The sequence below is a fragment of the Polistes fuscatus genome, unplaced genomic scaffold, assembly GCF_010416935.1.
Source record: "Polistes fuscatus isolate 324 unplaced genomic scaffold, CU_Pfus_HIC Scaffold8, whole genome shotgun sequence".
NCBI classification, from domain to species: domain Eukaryota; kingdom Metazoa; phylum Arthropoda; class Insecta; order Hymenoptera; family Vespidae; genus Polistes; species Polistes fuscatus.
The window spans coordinates 5,716,261-5,737,420 of NW_025113162.1; the positions used below are offsets into that span (position 1 = coordinate 5,716,261).

At 40.1% G+C, this 21,160-nt stretch overlaps 1 protein-coding gene and 1 long non-coding RNA gene across 6 annotated transcripts in view; both read right to left on the reverse strand.

Moving 5' to 3' along the window:
- Positions 1–21,160, reverse strand: part of LOC122524912 — a 65,021-nt gene that overhangs the window by 27,453 nt on the left and 16,408 nt on the right. The gene's annotated exons all lie outside the window — the stretch shown is intronic.
- The window catches only part of LOC122524915, a 28,542-nt gene that overhangs the window by 4,011 nt on the left and 3,371 nt on the right, over positions 1–21,160 (reverse strand). The gene's annotated exons all lie outside the window — the stretch shown is intronic.

Genomic DNA, 21,160 nt, shown 5'->3' on the forward strand with positions numbered 1-21,160 from the left:
GAAATCATCGTCATCATCACGTTCCTTCTGGTCCTTCAATTTTATCGTCCGAGAAATAGAAATAGAAAGAGAAAGAATGAAAGAATGAAAGAAAGAAAGAAAGAAAGAATCGAATATACTCGTCGCAGAAGCAGCATTTCCTCTTTGGGTTCGTGGCATTTTGCCACCCTATGTCACCCCCTCATTTATACAGACGGCAGTACGGAAACTTTTTATCGTAGAAGGAACCGATAAGCATGTTGGAGCCATACCATGAGTCATACTTCCGGTCTGGACTGGACTGAACTGGTGGTGCACTTCGTACTACGCGTTCTTCCAAATGTTTTTCTCGTTCCTATAATTTATCCTAAGATCAACGAGTAGATCAACAAAGATCGAACACCGATCTATGAGTTTTCTTTTCTTCTTTCTATTTTCTCTATCTTATCTTGGACAAAAAAACTTTTATTTTTATTTTTATTCGTATTATTACTATTTCTGTGTTCTTCTTATTATTATTATTATTATTATTATCTTAACATTGGTTACAAGATATTATATTGAATTGATCCATTGAGGCTTGTCTCTCTCTCTCTCTCTTTTAAATCGAAAATTTCGAAACATTTGGTCGTTCGCGCAAGCTTCCATAAACGTTTGGACATAGGGGAAACGCGTGAACGAGAAGCTTAACGACCGACATGTCGTAACTTATATAACTTATGTAAAACGGATCAGACACAGCCGCCTTTTGAAGAAACGTTGTCAACAAGTTACATCATTATATCGACACCAGGATGGTCGTAGTTAATCGGCCGTTCGTCCGATTCGTTCGCTTACATACAATTACGCGTTACATGTTATATATACTTATGTGACTATTACTTATCTTTCTTTCTTTCACTTTTACTCGTTCTCATTGGAATCAAACTTTTGACTATATGTGCACACGAATCGTAAACTCCAATCCTCCCTTTCATTCCTTTTTGCCAATTCGTTTTTATCGTTTTAAGGAACGAGATAGAATAGAATCGCACGAGGTGACCGTTACTTTCATAGAAATGATCGAAATGGGAGTCGTAAAAAAAGCAATTTTCATTATCTTAGTTCGGAGAACGCTTAAACTAAGACGATTTTCTCGAAATATTTACCCCGGTGCTAGTTCTATAATGTTTATATGATCGAATCACATAATCATCGGAAATCATTGGGAACGGTTGGTTAAACGTATAAGATGATCTCACGGTCAACTCGCAATATTCTCTTGAAACTTGTTCGAGTCAACGATAAATACGTCAATGTCTCTCTCTCTCTCTCTCTCTCTCTCTCTCTCTCTCTTTATCTAAATCTTTCTCTTTCTTTCTATTTCTCCTTTCTCTTTACCCCTTTCGTAGGATGTAATCGTGAGAATCACGCGAAGGTTCGCACGCACGTAGAAAACGTCGCGCCGGATCGGCTCTTTTCGGCCCACGCTTTTTCTCAATCTTCCTCCCGAACGAATCAAAATAAAATGAAACAAACAGAAATAAAATCACTCATCTGTATTTGAGATCAAATCGTGAAACGAAAGAAAGAGAGAGAGAGAGAGAGAGAGAATTCCGATTGGAGTAGAAAAAAAGTGTTCACAAAAAGAATGAAGAAGAAGAAGAAGAAGAATAATAAAAAAGAAAAGAAAAATAAATAAAAAGGGAAAAAAAGATAGGTGTAAAAAGAGAAGATTCAAGGATGCAATATGCGGTCGAGCGTCAATGAGAAACAGGAGAGGAAGGAAACGCTATAAATGCTAAAGAGGGAAAGAGGAAAAAGGAAAATACAAAAAATGTGATATAGAGAGAGAGAAAGAGAGAGAAAGATGGAGAAGGAAAAGAGGTTCGCAACTCGACTGATCTGCGAGTTCGCAAAATCGAATAGCTTTAGCGAAGAATCCTGTAACAGCAGGTCACGTACAAATTTACTACCACCGCATCCCATCGCCTCTATTTATTGGCCTCTTCCCCTACTTCTCCATCACCACTACCACTACCACCACCACCACCTCTTCCTCTTCCTCCTCCTCCTCCCACTCTTCCTACTCCACTGCCAGATCAAGTCTTCTCTTTCTCTCTTTCTTTCTTCCTTTCTTTTTGTCTCTATCTCTCTCTCTCTAGCCCTTTCTCTTAGATTCTAGTTAGAGCACATATTGCAGTTATCGTAGATTCGTGAGATCCGTCCTAAAGCACGAATAATCCTCATTTAATCGATGTATTTCCCTCTCTGTCTCTGTCCCTCCTCTTTCCTACTGAAAATACTAGCACTACGGTATAGAGAACATAGATATACACACTAGAAAACGTCCGCAACCACCACCACCAATACTTGTTCGCCACGGGTACAACCACAAACACCACTAGCAACCAGGAACGCTAAAGGACTATATAGGAAGGAAGGAAATCGCGGCAACGTGCTAAAGAGAACTCGCGAGCAATCCTAAAGGGTCAGGACGACCGCTCTGTACCTTGCACTTTTGCCGCACCGCGGAAACTTTGCCCTTCTCTCTCACCCTCTCTCTCTCTCTCTCTTTCTTTTTGTCTCTCTGTCTGTTTCACACACATACACTCTCTCAATCCTTACGAGACCTGAACCTTTTCTCCTTCTCTTTATCTACCGACTATTTTTTTTTTGTTGCTTCTTCTTCTGTGATATCCCAACCAACCTTTTGTTTGAAACACATATATTTTTTTATATATATCTTTTTTTATCTAGAGTGTCCTGCAAATGTAATATGCAAAAACCAAAAATGAAAGGAAAAATGTGAATAAAAATTCTATGACACGTTCTCATATTACACACTCTGCTATTCTATATTCATGTATTAAATCTGATAAGCAGGCCACATTTCGTGTGTGTATATATATATATATATTTAGAATTAAATATAAACAAAAGGATAAAAAAAATATATAGAGCACAAATTTCGATTCAGTCGATGTTATAGTTCGCGCGCGAGTAGATAATTATTATAACTTCGGTACTTAGTTACCGTAAAATAACAATAATTTATCTGGAAACCGGTTACGCGACTCGTCGTTATCTCTCTCTCTTTCTCTCTCTCTCTGTTTCTCTCTCTCCTTCTTTCCACATCTCGAGTTGAGAAGAAACACCGAGAAGAGAGCACTCCTCGGCATTTCTTTCATGACTTGGAAGGAAGACGAGGATAAAGAGGAGAAGGAGGATAAAGAGGTGAAGGAGAAGGAAAAGGAGGAGGAGGAGGAGGAGGGAGTGTACGAATCTTCTCGTTTTTGCACGGCTTAATTATTCATTATACCATATATTCTCATTTTATTTTTTTCCATTTTCTGTCTTTCTTCTTAGTTCTTCTTCTTCTTCTTCTTCTTCAAAAAAAAAGAAAGAAAGGAACGGTGAACGAGAGAGTGAAAGAAAGAAAGAAGGTAAGAGCGAGAAAGAGATGGACAGGCGTAATTTTAAATCCGTACGCACGATCGTTCCCGTGGATCTCGACGTTTGCACGGTAGGAAATGCGGTAAAATGATACAGTATGGAGTCACGCACAGGAATACGACCGTGAACACACGATGGACGCTTAAATGGAAAAGAACGACATAACTGAACGAACACGCTCCTCTCTCTCTCTCTCTCTCTCTCACACACACACTCTCTATCCTTTTCTCGCGCATGAATTTAATCCACTTCTCGATTGATTTCCGATTATTCCTGCTGTTTATTCTTCTTCCTCCTCTTCTTCTTCTTCTATTTCTTCTATTTTTTCTATTTTATATTTTTTTCTTTATCATTTTTTTTTTTTTACATTTTCTTTTCTTTTAGATCATTTCAAAGTAAAAGACTAGTCAGCATTTAGATTCGAAATACGTGAGGGCTAATGTTAACCTAAGCCATCATCATCAACGGTCAAAGTCTCATGGGAGGAATGCTATCTCTGTCTATTTCTCTCTCTCTCTCTCTTTCTTTCTTTCTTTCTCTTAATCTTCCCCTGACTTCCCCCTCTCAACCTAATCGATCAATGATTATCCAATTCCAGAAAACGGACAACGATTACTTGTGCTCGTCGTAAATATCTTCTCCTCCGCCCCTCCCCAGCCCACTCCACCCCACCCCGCCACTCTATATTTCGTTCTCTTTCCTTTTTAATTTAATATTATTCCCAAAGGTATAATTTATATTCTATCCCGTTCGTTTACCAATGCGCAACTATACTCCCCGCTACTACTATTAATACTATTATTTTACTTGGAATTTGTTGTCTTTTGTTTTCTCTCTCTATTTCGTTAATATCGAATTCGTTTAAAATTTAGTATAAGGTGTGTTAAACTCGCCAGGAGATCGAATCTGTCAGTGGTATATGACGTCTAAAATACGATATTATGAATAATTCAACGTGATTAACCGGTGATACCGATGCAAAGAATTTTCTCATCCCATTTATCCTTTTTTTTTTCCTTTCTCTCGCGCCATTTTTCCTGGATCCTATTATTCCTTCCCTTTACCCCTCTCCCCTCCCCTTCTCCTCCTCTCTTTCCCTCTCGTTCTTTTTCTGTCTATATTTCTTCCTTCCTTCCTTTCTTTCTTTCTAACTCGTGACGATCGATGCGATCATGATCTATTTAAAACGGAACGGTTAATCTCGCTTTTCTAACGTTGAAGACAAAGCGGAGACGTACGCGATTAAATTCGAAAACAAAGTGGGTAGGTAGGTAGAGTAGTAGTCTCAGTAATTCTTGGAGGAAAAGTCGAATCTTTATCTGGCAATTTCTTCTCTTTCAGATTTATTTGTCTTCGGGCTTTTGCTCACCTCTCTGTGATTTTGATTTGTTCAGCTCATTCAGTTCAACTCATCACTGATTTTATCGATATTCGTTTCGTTCGTTCGTTCGTTCGTTCGAATCGGCCATCTTTACGCTCGTACGTCGTTCGATTCGTCCTCGACTCGTGATGAGATCAAATTCAATATGTACTCGCTTTAACTATCCTTCTTTTATTCTTCCTTTCAAAAATTATCTTCAACATGTGTTCCTAAGCGACACTTGCAGTTAATATTCTTTATCTTTTTTTTCTTTCTCTTTCTCTATCTATCTAACTCCATCTCTCTTTTCTGCATCCGCTTTTGTAATTAAACGCATAAAGGGCGGGACTAACTCGAAAACGCAATTCCGAGCCAGACTCGTCCCGTGAAACTCGATAATCGTTAAGAGAGAAAATGAAACGAACGAACGAACGTTCGAACGAATGAACGAATGAACGAAGACTGATATATCGAATAACGATCGAATAAGTGAAACAGAGAAAGAGGATAAATAGATGATAGAGAGGGGAAAGATAAATAGGCAAGTATTATTATATACACGCATATGTATAATTGATATTAAACGTGTTAATTAATTGTCTCTACTTTATAAACTTTGTTCTACCTTTGAAACGTTAAGTCATTGGATTAACGAGTTCTAGGAAAGTCCAAGAAGGCCCGGAGGTAGACATTTATCTGACAAAGGAAAATCAATATGTACGATTGGTTTAGCCTAGCCTAGCCTCTAAGTAGAAACGTACTGCAAGAATGAAAGAAAGAAAGAAAGAGAGAGAGAGAGAGAGAGAGAGAGAGAGAGAGAGAGAGAAACGTATAAATTAGCTAGGAAAATCTCCCCCCCCCCTTCCTCTAACTCTCTCTCTCTCTCTCTTTTTGTCTCTCTGTTTCTCTGTCGAACTCGTCGTGCAATTGGCAGATTCAATTTATGTCGCACATAGATATTTACTTATGCGGCAAGTTACAGGAGCCCTTTCGCTTACCGCTTTCAAATCATCCGGTGGTACCCACCCAACGAGTTATGACACATGCGAACCGATCGATCCGAGGGTTAAAGCGATTATGAGAATGGCTCTCAGACTCTCCAATGGAAATTCCCTATGCTGACTGCTTTGGACGAGTTGGACGCGGCACGCTCCAATGCACGCACGCATACACGCACACACGCTCATTCGCTCGCTCACTCACTCACTCACTCACTCACTCACATGCATTAACGTAATACATAATACCGTATAAAAGATAGTTAGCAATCGCATAAAGACGGTCGTTGTCGACTTTGACGTTATCAACAAATCATCATCATCATCATCGTCATGATCATCGTCATGATCATCGTCATCGTGGTCTTCGAACGATACCAACCGAGAATAGAAAGAAATATAAACTCAACGCAACGGTCGAGTATCTTTCCTCTGTGATTTGTTAATAAAAGAAAAAATCAAATAATTATTAATCGAATTGATGTTAGGAGAAAGATAAAGAAATAAAATGTAAGGGGTCTCGTAACGAAAGTCTCGTTTTGAAAATGCAAAGAGTGCATCGAAGCGATCTTCGAGCCCGGAAACGGGCACAGAGAGAGGAACACGCGCGTGTGTGTGTGTATAACTATACGTACATGTATGGATATGTGTATTACATGCCAGTAGAAGAGAGCTACACCGTTTCCCTCTGGGATCCTTTAACCACGAACACAAAGCACGCAAAAATAGAATTCTACCTTGGCGTTAGCCAAGAAAAGAGAACAACTCACTCTCTCTCTCTCTCTCTCTCTTTCTTTTTCTCTCGGAAGCGTGAACCGTAGAGATATCGAGCCTCGAATTAGGAAGGATAACCACGTAGTAGTTGTAGTAGGTAGAAAAAAAGAGAGAAAGAGAGAGGAAGAGAGAGAGAGAGAAACAGACAGATAGAGAAAGAAGAATGAATCGAAAAATTTCACGAAAATCACCGGATAGTTATACCAGAAAGAAAGAAAGAAAGAAGGAAGATAAAAATGGAGGACGCATCTCGAAGAGGGACCCCTTGATTAGCACGATCGTTCCCAATCAAATTTCACCTAATCATTGCTCAAGAGAGAGAGATGCGTATTAACGCGTATATACCGGGTGTCCCATTTTCCACTTCTCGTGTTATTTGTTCGCGAACAACAGTATACACCGAAATGATAATTATTTCAAGGGAATTTGGTATCGTTGAAATTTGTCGATTGTAGAACAAGGACAAGGAGAACATGGAATCGTAATGGCATCCGCGCTTAATAAGAACGAGAAAAAGAAAGAAAAAGAGAGAAAGATTCGTTTCTATTTCTCTCTCTCTCTCTCTCACTCTCTTTCTGGCGACACGCACGAACGATCGATCTGTCGATCGGTCGGTCGCGCACCGAAGCGAAAGAAGAACGAAGGCCGGTTGTGTTCACAATGTATATAAGAGTATAAGGTTGGTACACTCGTTTCGAGTTGCGAGGAGCTCGCGATTGCGCAACTCCCTTGCGAAACGTTTGGCACTTTTTTAATATTCACGATGGAAAGTCGAGAAGGTGGTAGAGGTTTACGAACGAACGAACGAACGAACGGATGGACGGACGGATGGATGGATGGATGGGTGGGTGGATAGATGGATGGATGGATAGACGGATGGATGGATGGATGGATGGATAGGTGGATGCTTGGTTACGACGATTTTACGGAGAAGAAGAAGTGAAAAAAACGAAGAGGCCTTTGTCTCTGGGTGCTTCCGTCACGAATGGAGATCGGATCTACACCGTGATTCGTGCTTTCGTTCGAATTTCATCGTACGTACGTAGGTACGTACCCAACGTACCTACGTGCTCCGATAGAAATCGTCCGTTTGACATTTCTCTTTTTCCTATCTTTTTTTTTTTCTTTCTTTTTTACCTCTCTCTTTTTCTCTACCCCGTTCCCTCCGTTTCTCTTTACATACTCTTCTCTTTTTTACCCGACAAAATACGCGTATTTCTTCCTCTACTCCTTCCCACCCCACCCAACTCGCGCATTTCGATAGATATATCACTAAGAGAACACATCTACGAGGTGTTGATTCGTACACACATTCATACACACATTTATACACACACACACACACCTCTCTCTCTCTCTCTCTCTAATTCCTTTTTTCTTCTTTCTCTCACGTTGCAGATACATAACGATGAGAGAGTCCCGATGGTGAATCAATGGGAAAAATAAAAACTCGATTTTCCAGAGTTTCTCTTTGATTGCGCTTCCGACCGTTCGATCTTTTCACACGCCATTGGAATCCACGATATGGCCGGTTAATACCAACCGTACGTACTATCCTCGACTATAGACGATGATACGCGCTATGTATATATATATACACACACACACACACTCACATACATATCGTGTTGCTATTTAAACGAAAAAGAAGATTTCGAATTTTCAAGCGTACACAAGTTCGATTAGATTTTCAACGACCGCGTGTAACTTTTGCTCGATGTTATAACTACGATAGAAATATCTTCGTTAAACCGTAATGAATTTGTCGTTCTAATCGTTCTACCAATTTCGCGAATGAAATTCCGCGGAACGTTAATTTTCGTCGTATTCTCTTTCACTCTCTTTCTCTATCTACCTGTCCGTCCGTCCGTCTGTCTGTCTTTCTTTCTCTCTCGATGCGCATAATAATTCATACGAAATTAGCAAATTCGTTACTTGAGAATACGATTTTAAACGATAAAACAAGAAGCTTATACACATATAATGAGAGACTACAAACGCGCTTGCATGATAAATACCAAACCTCGTGATCTAACGTCAGATTATGCAACGCAATATTCGCGATAGAAATGAGAAGAGCACTTTTAATCAACGCCAGGAATAGTGATTATATCTAGGAAAATTTCGCGAATCGGTGTAATCGATGAATTTCATTTGTTTTTCATCTACACCCTTTTCTTTCTTTCTTTCTCTCTCTCTCTCTTTTTTTTTTTTTTAAATAAACTCGCGACGATATGCTCTTTATCGGAATAGCACGAAAAAGAAAAAAGTAAAAAAGAAAAAGTAAGAAAATCGATATCCCAAAGAGGATTTGTAAAATTATAAAAACCTTTTTCCCTCTCTGTCGATTAAAAATTGTATAAAAAGACGATTATATAGATCATTCCGTGATTTTTCCATTTCTTCGATTCTATCAAATTAAGAGACACTTATAACTTTTTTAATCGAGTACCTATTATATTAAGGAAAAAAAAAAGAAGAGAAATGGAAAGAATCAAATATAAAACGAATATAAAACACACACACACACAGGCGCGCCCGCGCGCGTGTTGTATGTTATTTAATTCGACGTTCGCGTTTTCATATTTCCAACTGTGAATTTCGAAACACGAGTTATTCAAAATACATCGTAAAACCATATCTAACCTAAGAAAGAAGATATATTCTCGCCTCGATATTATTATCTATATAAAAACATTCTATCTTTCTCCCTACTCCGATAAGACTTTGAAAAAAGCAAATATCAAGAAGGCAAGTGTATTCGTGGGAAAACAGATTCTACAATTTGACAACCTGTATCATCTCGTCGTCACTCTCTCGGTTGGAGAGAAGTTTCTCATGCAAACGATGAAACTTCAAATCGATTGGAAAGAAATAGGAATAAAAAAAAATATATATATATGTACACATATAAAAAAAAAAAAAATAAAGCAGAGAAAAGCTAGGACAGAGGTTTCATAGCGATCATCGTCCTGTATAAAACGCGAATCGTTCGAAACCTAGCACGGATCATTGAATTGCAGATGACACATATGTATGTATATTACGAGTAACAATTGAATTCATGTAAATCGTTTCTTTTTCGTCCTACACCTACACACTCGTATTCGTACTCGTACTAGTTCACGTTCACGTGACACTGTAAAGTACGACGGATCGGTGATTTACACGAATATACAGGGGGGAAAAAGAATAAACGAGATAATAAGATAATGACATAGTGTATCCGGAATTAAAGCGCTACCGAGTGATAAACCTTAACTCTTCACCTCACCCCCACCCCCACCCCACCACTCTTACCACCCAATTTCTCGTGCTTTCCCTCTATGTATAACATAAACGTAAGTAAACGAAAATAAAATTCAACTATAATTATTAAAATTCATTGAAAAATACACATTTCTATGTATAACATTAAACGTAAGTAAACGGAAAAAAAACAAAAAAAAAATAAATCCGTTAACATTTTATCCGTATCCCTCCATTTCTCTATTTTCTTCTCTACGACAAATCGATCAAATCGAATTACGCGTTAAATTCGATGATCATCGATGAAAGATCTTTTTCACAGATACGATTATAAATATAACTCTTTAGTCATTTACCGAAAACACTTAACGATTCATAATTCTCGTATTAATACTATCTTCTCTCCTATTCCGGAATTGATCAAATCAAAAAGAGAAAGAGAAACGAGATTGCCCTTTTCTACGAAAGTGAGAGGCTAGAAAAGTTTCTAATGTAATACTATTTTCTATTATTGATACCCAACATATATATCTAAATAATCCTTAAAGTTGAAATCACTAATATATCTAAACAAAACTAAAAGTATCTCTCATAATATACACGAGAGAAATTGGAAATGGAGTATGATAGATTTTCTTCCCTCTCTCTCTCTCTCTTTCTCTCCCTTTCTCTTGCTGTGTAAACTCAAAGGATAGACATCTGGTGTTACCGGTGGTATTTGGAGTTAATAAAATTATCGCACCGCGAACGATCTCCTAGCTACTCACCCTTAGGCCGCAAATCGTACGTTAAATTCTCGAGAGATTAACTTGGAGAGAGGGAGAGATATATATATATATAGAGAGAGAGAGAGAGTTTCGGGCGATCTTCTTGGGCGGGTTAGAATCGATGGAAGCTACACGCCAGTCTAGGAATTAGGACCGTCGGAAACCGTCAAGCCTGTAACTAATCAGGCCAGCTATTGCTCCATTTCCACGAAACCCACGTCCTCGTATATAAGCACGGACTTGCACGTACATTATGTGTATTATGTGCACTATGCGCTAGCTAGTCTATCTATATAGCTAAATACATATACATATAGATACATATATATGCACACATATACCAAAACGTATGCTAGCTATGGTATGTATGTATGTATAGATGGATGTAGGTATGTATATATGTAGGTTATCCACTGGATCTCAGCAATTCTGTGAGCACGAGGAGGAGGAGAAGGAAGAAGGGTAGGGGGAGGAGGAGGAGGAGGAGGTATGCGAGCGACATCAAACGCGACCTCCAAAAAGGACCACGGAACACTAGCTCGACGTCCGAAGCTAAATCCGTATTATTAGAAAGTTCGATGAATATCCCCACATCCCTTACTAGCTGTTACTTCACCCCCCCCGACCTCCTTATCTCTACATCATCATTATCTCTCGTGTCTTATAATTCTTTCGTGCTGCAAGAAAATTCGATTTACTCGTCTAACGTTAAGAAACTGTCGTGTAACTTGAACGTAAGAAAAGATATACGCGAATTAGTAATACTAATTGAATTTTAACGGTGTTTTATCGTTTTTGTCGTCGTTGTTGTGTGGTAAATGATATTGACTTTTGAAATATTTAAAAAATGAAACGTCCAGAGTTTGATTAAATTTTGATAATGTAGTTGGATCGAAATTGATTTCAAAACGGACGCGTACAACATTCGGAATGAAAGGTGCAACGAATAAAATAAACGAGGTGAAAATGATTCGTCGAGACGGTGAAAAATTGATTTAAACCTTTTGAAAAATAAAAATAATGAAAGGGAAAAAGAGAGAGAGAGAGAAAGAGAGAGAGAGAAAGGAAGCTTACAAATCGCGACTCGTCGACGCACCCTAAGCGCGTCATTTTTTGTCGACGGAATTACGAGGGCTCGAATTTAATGAAAATTTAAACAGGTGCGTCCTCGAAGGACCTGTGCAGCACGTCGTTCCTACGTGAATAAGTGCATGCGTAAGTAAGTGAGTGAGTGAGTGAGTGAGTGAGTGATTGCGTGCTTGCGTGCGTGCATGCGTGCGTGCGTGCGTACGTGTTTTCTACGTACGTGAATATATAACGTTCCCGCTGACGTCACCCAAAAAGGGAGGACCGAGTTCTTTTTCACCCTTATTTCTCTTCAAACCCCATGAAAAAGATACCGGATGATTTCACGAAGCGCCGCGACTCTCAGGACTTCCTATTACGTATATACTAAACACTATATACCACATTACTATTTTTGGCATAAGTCCTTTCGAGTCACGCTCGTATTTAAAGACTCGTCGGGAGAGAAAACACAAATATTGTATATACACTACCAGCCAAAAGTTTCAACAATCATTTGCTGATTTTTCATCAAAATCTAATACACCGATCAATGTTTCAATGATCGAACGAGTTAAATTATATTATAAATAATTACACCACTTTTTTTATGTCCATAATATTCTAGTATAGTTTATATATTCGGTTTAGAACAGTGCTCAGGAATGAACTCTCCTATTGGGTAATCTTTGGCAAGAAAAATTAATTACCATTATGGACAGAATACGATCAGTATATCATTAAAATTAAAGACATGGTTTTTCCTTTTTTTTTTTTTTTAACGAGAAGACAGTTTGTACAAAAATACTCTCATTCCTTGATACAAAAAGAAAAAAAGAATAAGAAATAAAAAATATAACACACCTACTACTCGTAAGTTTAACGTTGACATATAAATCTACCTCGATTGATTTGAAAGATATTTCGTTAGTTCTTATAAATATCCTGTTTCTCCGAATCCACGTAACGTTCTCAAACTTTTGACCGGTAGTGTATAAAGGTTGTCGAATACAAGAATATACACCGAGGATGAAAAACTTTCGACATCCTGTATACATATCTTTCCTTCTTCCATCTTCTCGTTATACACGATGATTATCCATATACGTACATATATATATAGATATATACATATATGTAGATACGTGAGTTTATTATTTGAAACGTAAATGATGATTCACGCTTAACGATACTAGTCGTACACTTCCTTCCTATCTCATTTTAAACATTTCAAAGATAATATCCTGGGAATTTGGCCGGCTCATTTCCTATCTTCTTCCGAACTATAAAAGCCTCCCTCCCTCTCTCCCACCCCCTTTTCTCTTTCGATCCTTCTTTCTCGTTTCAACGATGATGATGATAATAATGATGATGATGATGATGATGATGATATAAGTAACCGTTTCACCGATCGAAATCTGATATCGTAGGACGAACAGATGTACGGAGTATTTAAATACGACTTTAAATTTTTATTATCGCCAAAAGAAAAAAGAGAAAGAGAGAGAGAGACAGAGAAGAAGAAGAAGAAGAAAAAAAAGAAGAAAAAGAAGAAGAAGAAGAGAAAATGATGAAAAGCACCTATGATTATAGCGTACACACGAGAGCTAGCCATTTTATTGATCGACCGAACAAGCGCGGAAAAAAAATTGGCTCGAATTACGTAACGTGGTTGTCGATATCGCCACGGCCTTTCCTTCCCCCCCTCCCCCCCTCTCTCTCTCTTTATCTTTCTCTTTTACTTTTACACTCTTGGTCTCTCTCTCTCTCTCTCTCTCTATATATATATATATATATATATATATATATATATCACTTCATCTATCTTCCTTGATAAAGGAATAAATGAGAAAGCGAGAATTCGAAAGGCAAGACTCGTGATTCCGATCCTCCACCATATAACGATCCTCAATTTAAACAACGAGATAGCTTCATCAGTTTCGATGAAGAAAACTTAACACCTGCCAACACAGCTTAATACTGAGAGAAATAAAGAATAGCGAAAGAGAGAGAGAGAGAGAGTGAAATAGAGAGCATTAATTATATTCAAGATTAATGAATTAATTATGAACGTTACATATAATGACGAAAAATCCAAATAAGAAATAAAAATCACATTAGGTATTATTATGGCGTAAGGATAAATAAACAAACGTATAGGACTGCTATATCAATTTCGAAAGTGTGAAAAAGATTTGACGAGACATGAAAGAGGAGGATTAAATTCGCACGAAATCTTTCATCTTTTGAGCAGATCGAATAATTGAAAAGAGAGGATGATATGAGGCTTGTGAATAGGGAAAAGGACACTTTTCTTCGTATTAACGCGATCGTCCTACCAGCATGATGATCTCCTTCATGTGATCGGTGGTGGTGATGGTGGTGGTATTGGCCTCGTACACGCGCGCATTAGGGCGTAAGGTGTTCTTTCTCGTAACAATCCCACGGGGGGAAAAGGTACCGTAGGGTTAGCCCCCACCTCTCTCCCTCTCTCTCTCTTACTTTTTTTTCTTTCTTTTCTTTTCCTCCATTTAAAACTATCTTTCTCCCCCTCCGACGTAGAAGAACGTGCGAGGAGGCGGCCGCGAAGGAGGAACCAGGAAGGCCGGCTGCTACTATCAAAGATGCGACGAGAACGAACGAACGAACGAGGAGGAGGAGGAGGAGGAGGTGGAGGAAGAAGAAGAAGAAGAAGAAGAAGACGAGGACGAGGACGTTTTCACCGTAGCATCTGCCAGTAGTTGCTTATGTTGCTCTCTGCTACACAGCTGCCAAATAACACGACCGACGGAACCTTCCTTCTTCTTCTACTACTACTACTTTATCTACCTATCTCTTTCTCTCTTTTCTCGCTCTCTTGCACTCTGGTTGGCCAACTCTCACCCCCCTCTCTCTCGATCCTTCTTCATTATTTCCACGGCTCGGCCCTATCCTTTATACTCGAAGGCCCCGATTCCTCTCCGCCCCTCCTTTGTGTTAAAATCGACAAGCTGCCAAGAGAGAGAGAGAGAGAGAGAGAGAGAGAGAGAAAGAGAGAGAAAGAGAGAGAGAGTAGGCTCGACATCGCGTATTTTCTTTTTAAACGATATGCACGTCTCTCTGTGCATAGCCCGAGAAAGAGAGAATGTTCTCTGTTCCTTGTTCCAAGATCGTGTGAGTTTACATGTAAAGTATAAGTTATATATATATATATGTGTGTGTGTGTGCTACACGACGAGAGACGTTGGTTACACACGGTGGCGGTAAAAGGAGAGACTCTCTCTCACCCAGTCAGCAGCGCTCGTGCCCCGGGATAACAAAAGAGAGACTTTGAAGGCCCGCTTTTATGAGATCGCTTCTTTCTCTCTTTCACTCACTTTTTCTCTTTCTCTCTCTCTCTCTCTTACTCTTACTCTTCGACTCCTTATTCCACGTCTGTAGGACCGTAGATATCATAGTGGTCGCTTTTTATTCCATGATTCAGCTACCTTTACCCCCCCCTTCTACCTCTTGCTCTTGTCTTCTTTTTCCTCCCCTTTCCATCCTTCCTTCCTTCCTTCCTTCCTTTTGAATGGCGCCACCACCACCACTTCTACTTCTTCTTCTTCTTTTCTTTTTCTTCATCTTCTTCTCTAGGATCGTTCTCCCCGCTCGTTTAGGTATATCCGTGTCGTGGCCTAAGCTTTATCCACTGAAACCCCGCCTTGCTGATGCTTGCTAGCTAGCTAGCTAGCCATCCAGCCAACCAACCAACCAGCCACGATGGTGGTGTGTTATTGCACGCGAGCCAAGGAGAGAGTTATCCTTGCTAATCGGCCGTGCGTGTTATATACGCCCTCGAAATCAACCGTTTAATCGGATAACCGCGCGTGCATCTCAACGAGCTCTAAACTACCACTACTAATATTTACTACTACTACTACTACTAATACTACTACTCGATGCTGGCAGAAAATCTAAGAAAAGATGAGGCTTAGCTTAGCTACCGTTACAATAAATACTTCAAATATTTACCGATAATGAGGTAAGAAGGGTACAGGGGGACAGGGGCTATTTAAATGATCGATATAAGAAATAATTGAAAATACGTGTATCGTCATCTGCAATTCTACCCTTGCCAAGCAATTAAACGCGTTCACATAGAGATACTTTTCTTCGATTATTTCGTCGAATTTAATCGAATTCTATTGAATACAATTGAATTAACGCAGAGGCTACCTTCCTTCTTTACCTCCTTCCTCTCATCCTCCTCTCCCTAATTCGTTTCATTGAATTTCTTTATGCTTCATTTATTTTTTATCTTTCTTTCTTTTTTGTATTATATTATAAAAAAATTAAAGAAAAAAGGAATATTCGTATGGGAATGCATTTACGTATGTAAGTGGGTAATATTATATCTTTTGGCGAATTCACGTTAGGAAGTAGAGGATGACGGTCTGAGCAACGGACTTCCTAACGGAGTCTACGGTTCTCTCTCTCTCTCTTTCTTTCTCTGTCTCTATCTTAGCGAGTAAAGTCACGAAAAGAAAAGAGAAAGAAGAGATATAGATCGATAGTTACGGTGCTCTAGGCAGGAAGACGAGACGACGCGAGGAGAAAGGAAAAAGGGGGGCCGAACGGGGGTAGGGTTAGGCGGAGAAAGGGATAGGAAAGGGACGGGAAAAGGTCGGAAAAGGACGGAAACGGTGAACGCGCTTCGCAGCATGCTTTCTCCCGTCTTTTAAGCGCCATTGTTACCACCACCGAGTGGAGGACTGGCCGACAGCTGTGCACACAGCCTCGAAAGATCTGCCACGCACGTTTATATCTCTCTATATCGCGATGCAAGCAGCGATGGGGGAAGAGGGGGGTGGGGTGGGGTGGGGTCGGAGGAGCCGGGGAGATGCATCGGAGGATCTCTTCTCTTTCAAACGAGACGTGGCACGAAATCTAATGGAGATAGATAGACAGATAGATAGAGATGGATATAGAAAGAGAGAAATAGAGAAAGAGAGAGAAGGAGGGAGGGAGGGAGGTAGAGAAGGCAGTTCGCGTAATTAGTTGATCGACGTAATTAGTCGGTTGCTAATTCGATTGATTCTCGAACGAGAAGAAGATACGTAACTGCATCCTGGTGTATATAAGTGTATGTACTATTGGTAGCCTTGAAAGATAAATGAGCTTGCAGGTACCGAAACAACCAATCGATCTTCCCTCTGGACTTCCCTTTCAATGAACATCCTTGACGCACAGTGGACGGTCGGTCGGTCAGTCAGTCAGTCAGTCAGTCAGTCAGTCAGTTAGTTAGTCAGTCAGTCAGTCAGTCAGTGCTGAGCAAAGTCCGTCCGTCCCATTTACCGTGCGACAAACGGATGATAAATGACACCCTCCAAAGCCGTTTATAGACCTTTACGCTATAACGCAGTTCAACACAAACAATTCGCAACGGCGCGAACATCGTGCGTTCGTCCAAACGTTCTTGTTGCGCCCGTACCCCTCACCCTCCCTATCCGTTCGTTCGTCCGTTCATTCGTTCATCCGTCCATCCGTCCGTTTCTTCGTCCACCTACCTGTTGCTTAATCTCGAAAACACAGATTCCCTCTCTCTCTTTATCTCTCTACTATATGAAAATGAAAAAGAAGACCCACAAAAAAATAGCAATTTTCAAAGAATTTTCACGGAGACAATTCATTATCGAAAAAATAGGATGGGGGGTAGGAGGAGAGGAAAAATGAACGAAATACTAATATATATATACACCATAAAGTGGAACGACGAAGTTCTCGCAGTGAACGCGTCTCAAAGTGGAAACCTTACTGGACGAGTAGTTACCTATATATACTGCTTCTCTACCAACCAACCGGACTATTTTTTCAACGGTGTACGAGAGCGTGCGAAGCGTGCGCGCGTTCGCACAGCCAATTCTCTTCTCTCTCTCTCTCTTTCTCTCTCTTTTTCTACGGTAGTCAAGCGAGCGACCACCTGAACGCGAAGGATAAAGAGAGAGAGAGAGAGAGAAAGAACACACTGTGAACCTCCTTCAGCTTTTTTAAACGACAGCATCGTGCCCGTTGGACCAGAACGTGCTATATCAGAAGGCCGGATCGCCTTTTGAAAGAAAGAGAGGGAGAGAGGGAGAAAGAGAGAGTATAGCAGGCTTTTCCAACGTCTCCTGCGAGAGGGATCTCCCGAGATTCTCGCCGATCGCGCGCGGTGGCTGTATTACGTTACTCCGAGCATAAATTTTCAACTCCGGATCAGGACCTTTCTTCTCTCTCTCTCTCTCACACACACACACACGCTCTCTTGACTCTTATGCTCTCTCACGTGCGTTCTAATTACGAGCTCCTTATAAAAGATTAAAACGATTTGCACAAAAATAAAATGAGAGAGAGAGAACAAAAATATAAAAAAAAAGAAGAAAAAGGTAAAACAAGAAAAATACAAAATGAAATCGAAAGAAGATTTTTAAACGAGGAACGAAATGGAAGTAAGAAAAAAAAGAAGAAGAAATGTTAGAAAAAAAGAGAGAAAGAAATTAAACCGACGACGGCGAGAAAAAATGTTTAACGCTCCGGAAAATTATAAGAGCTACTATTCGGGGGGTGGGGAGGGGGGTTATAAAAGATTCGTCGTGATCTGGCAAGGCCACCTTGTTCTTCCTTCCGTTTCTAATCCTTGAGGATGTATGCTTAAATGGGACGATGAAAGTGACGGTAGAGGTATGGCGATGAGGGATGAAGAGGAAGGATAAGGAGAGGGGTAAACAAGCGGCGTAGGGCTGCTCGCATTCGTGTTGTTCGGGGTCCCTACGATCGCGGTAGACATCTGCTCGGATTATTTTTTCCTTTTTCCTTAACATCCTTTGGGTTCCCTTCCGGTGCACACCCGTCGTCGTCTTCCTCTACTTCCTCCTCCTCCTCCTCCTCCTCCTCCTCGTCGTCGTCGTCGTAGTCTCTCTACGAAAGTGGATCTTCCTCTAGAAGCCTAATTTCGAGGGACGAAGTGCACTCTCACACTCTCTCACACTATCCCTCTCTCCCTCTCTCTTCCTCTCTCTCTCTATCTGTCTCTTTTCATTCGCTGGCTTATTTCTAGCATCGATACGTGCCACATACGCGTCCAACCACTCCTCGGTCAAATACTATTGCTACCTACGACTTAACTTTTATATTTTCTAACGCGAATTCATTTCCATCGGTGAAAACAGTTAGCTTGATTTGTCTTTTAAAATGGGGTCAACGCGTGCAAATAAAATATAAATGAGATCGACGGAAATTTCTTCTAGATCATTTCTCGGGAGAATATACTATTAAATAGGGTTGGCTACGGTTATAACTCGCGGTAACGTAATTAGTTATTAAATGGGTATACTTTCTCACTCTCTCTCTACTTTACTCGGAAGATATCCATATCCAATCCCCAAATATCATCTCTTGATCATATCTCTTCTTCGTTATCGAATAAACCGAGCTTTCTTTGATTGATTCCATTTCCTAAATACCAAATCCATGATGTATATTTGCCCACGTTAAAACCCTTAAACCACTCTTATATCGATTTTAGCTCGACATTATGGAAAACACTATTTCTATAAAATAATTTAATACGTTTAAGTTAAAAAATTAAGGTATGCAAAGGGTTGAGATAAAAATAGATTTAAAAAAAAAAAAAAAGAATGAAAAAATGTCGGCGAAATATATATCGTAGCACGAGATACACGATTTGAAATCGAAAACTGAAATCGAAACGCACGCGACAGATGCGATATCGAACGGGAAAGATACTGGTCGCGTAAAGGTCAAACGACGGGATTGCTGGTCTCGCAGCCGGCAACAAAAGTCACGCCATTTCCTCGATGACGTACGAGCGGCAGCATGAGAGACGACGAGACGAATGATGCGTCTACGTGCACACACGCACGCGCACACGAGCAAAGAGAAAGAGAGAGAGAGAGAGAGAGAGAGAAAATGAAAACGAGACTTGCACACGCCTACGTACACGACGAACACCACACGTTTCGTGAAAAAGGATAGAAGGACACCCACGCGTCTATCTTCTTTGGCTGTTGGCATGTGTGTGTGTCTGTATGTATGTACGCGTTAGTGGTTGTCGTCGTGTGCGGGTGCGGGTGCGTGTGTATCCAACACGAAAGAGATCCTAAACGCCCACTTGGGCCATCCTCGTTGACTCCCTTCGTCTAAAGAAACTGCGTCGTTCACGCCGATGTAAAGTTAGTCGTGAAGGATATTAAATCGGTGACAGACAACGACTCAAGTTAAAGGAAAACTTATTTTACGAGAAAATTTCTCCATTGATCGGCAAGTTAACGTTATTATTCTTTTGTATTACGATTACGGTGGAAGAGGGAAGAATTTCGAAAAGAAGAAAAAGAAAAAAGAAAACAAATAAGGGAAAGAAAGAAACAAATATATTACTTCCCTATTGAAATTTTCCGGAAAAATAATGTGGAGACACGAGAGGTTTTCACTACCACCCCCACCACCACCACCACCTCTACTACTACTACTATTACTACTAAACTACTTTGAAGATTTATAGGTTGCTTCGGGGTTTGTTCGCTCCTCTAGAAAGTGTCTTTCACCGCGAACTGGACGTCGTAACCTCGGATATTGAATCCTCGAACAGCAACGAAGCCGATGGCGATTGGACGTTACTGTCGGTTCACGTGGAGCCCGCCAGCAAATTTAAACGATCGATCAGATCGCAAGGTAGATGACGCGTATCCAAAGCCTAGCCAACGTGTAATACGTTACAATATGTAACATAGACACAGATATATATATAGGTAAATACATACATATATACATATATAAATATTTAGATACGTAGCCTAGATTCGATTGTTTTCCTTTCGAGGAGGCCTAATAAACATGGCTAAAAAGAGGAAGATAGTAACCGAAGAGAGAAGAAAAAACACCTCCAAGAAGGCGTTGCTAACTTTTTTATAGGTATTTTTTAATCACCCCTATATTTTAGTCCCCTCCCTTTCCCTCTACTTCTTCTTTTTCTTCTTCTTCTTCTTCTTCTTTCCCCACAATTCGAGCTGAAACTTCGATCCTTAAGTTTTTTAATTCCGAAGTTCGTGCGTGACCTCGGTAAAGTGAGCACGCGGGAGAACACAAAAGAGAGAGAGAGAGAGAGAGAGAGAGAGAGAGAGAGAGAAAGAGAATAGGATACGTTCACGGAAGTCGGAGTCGAGTCGTTCGTGACATCAAACGAAAGTTACACGCCATCGAGAGAAACGAAAATCGCAGCTCGTTACCTTATACGCGAGAGCGCGATCGTCGCAAATTCAGCCGCGGTAACATTTATTTATAGTGTCCGATGAGTAACACGTGTACCGTCTTTTCAATAGCCCGCAAAACCTGCCTCAGTCTCGAAGTTTTCCTCTAACGCCAACTATACGTTCCCAGGATAGCCATTAAAAAAGAAAAAGAAAAAGAAAATGAAAAAATAAAACAAAAAAAAAACAAAAATATATCGCAATACTTTGGACTTACGTCGTTGACTAGCTGATAAGTATACAATGGATTTCGTCGTAACTTTCTAT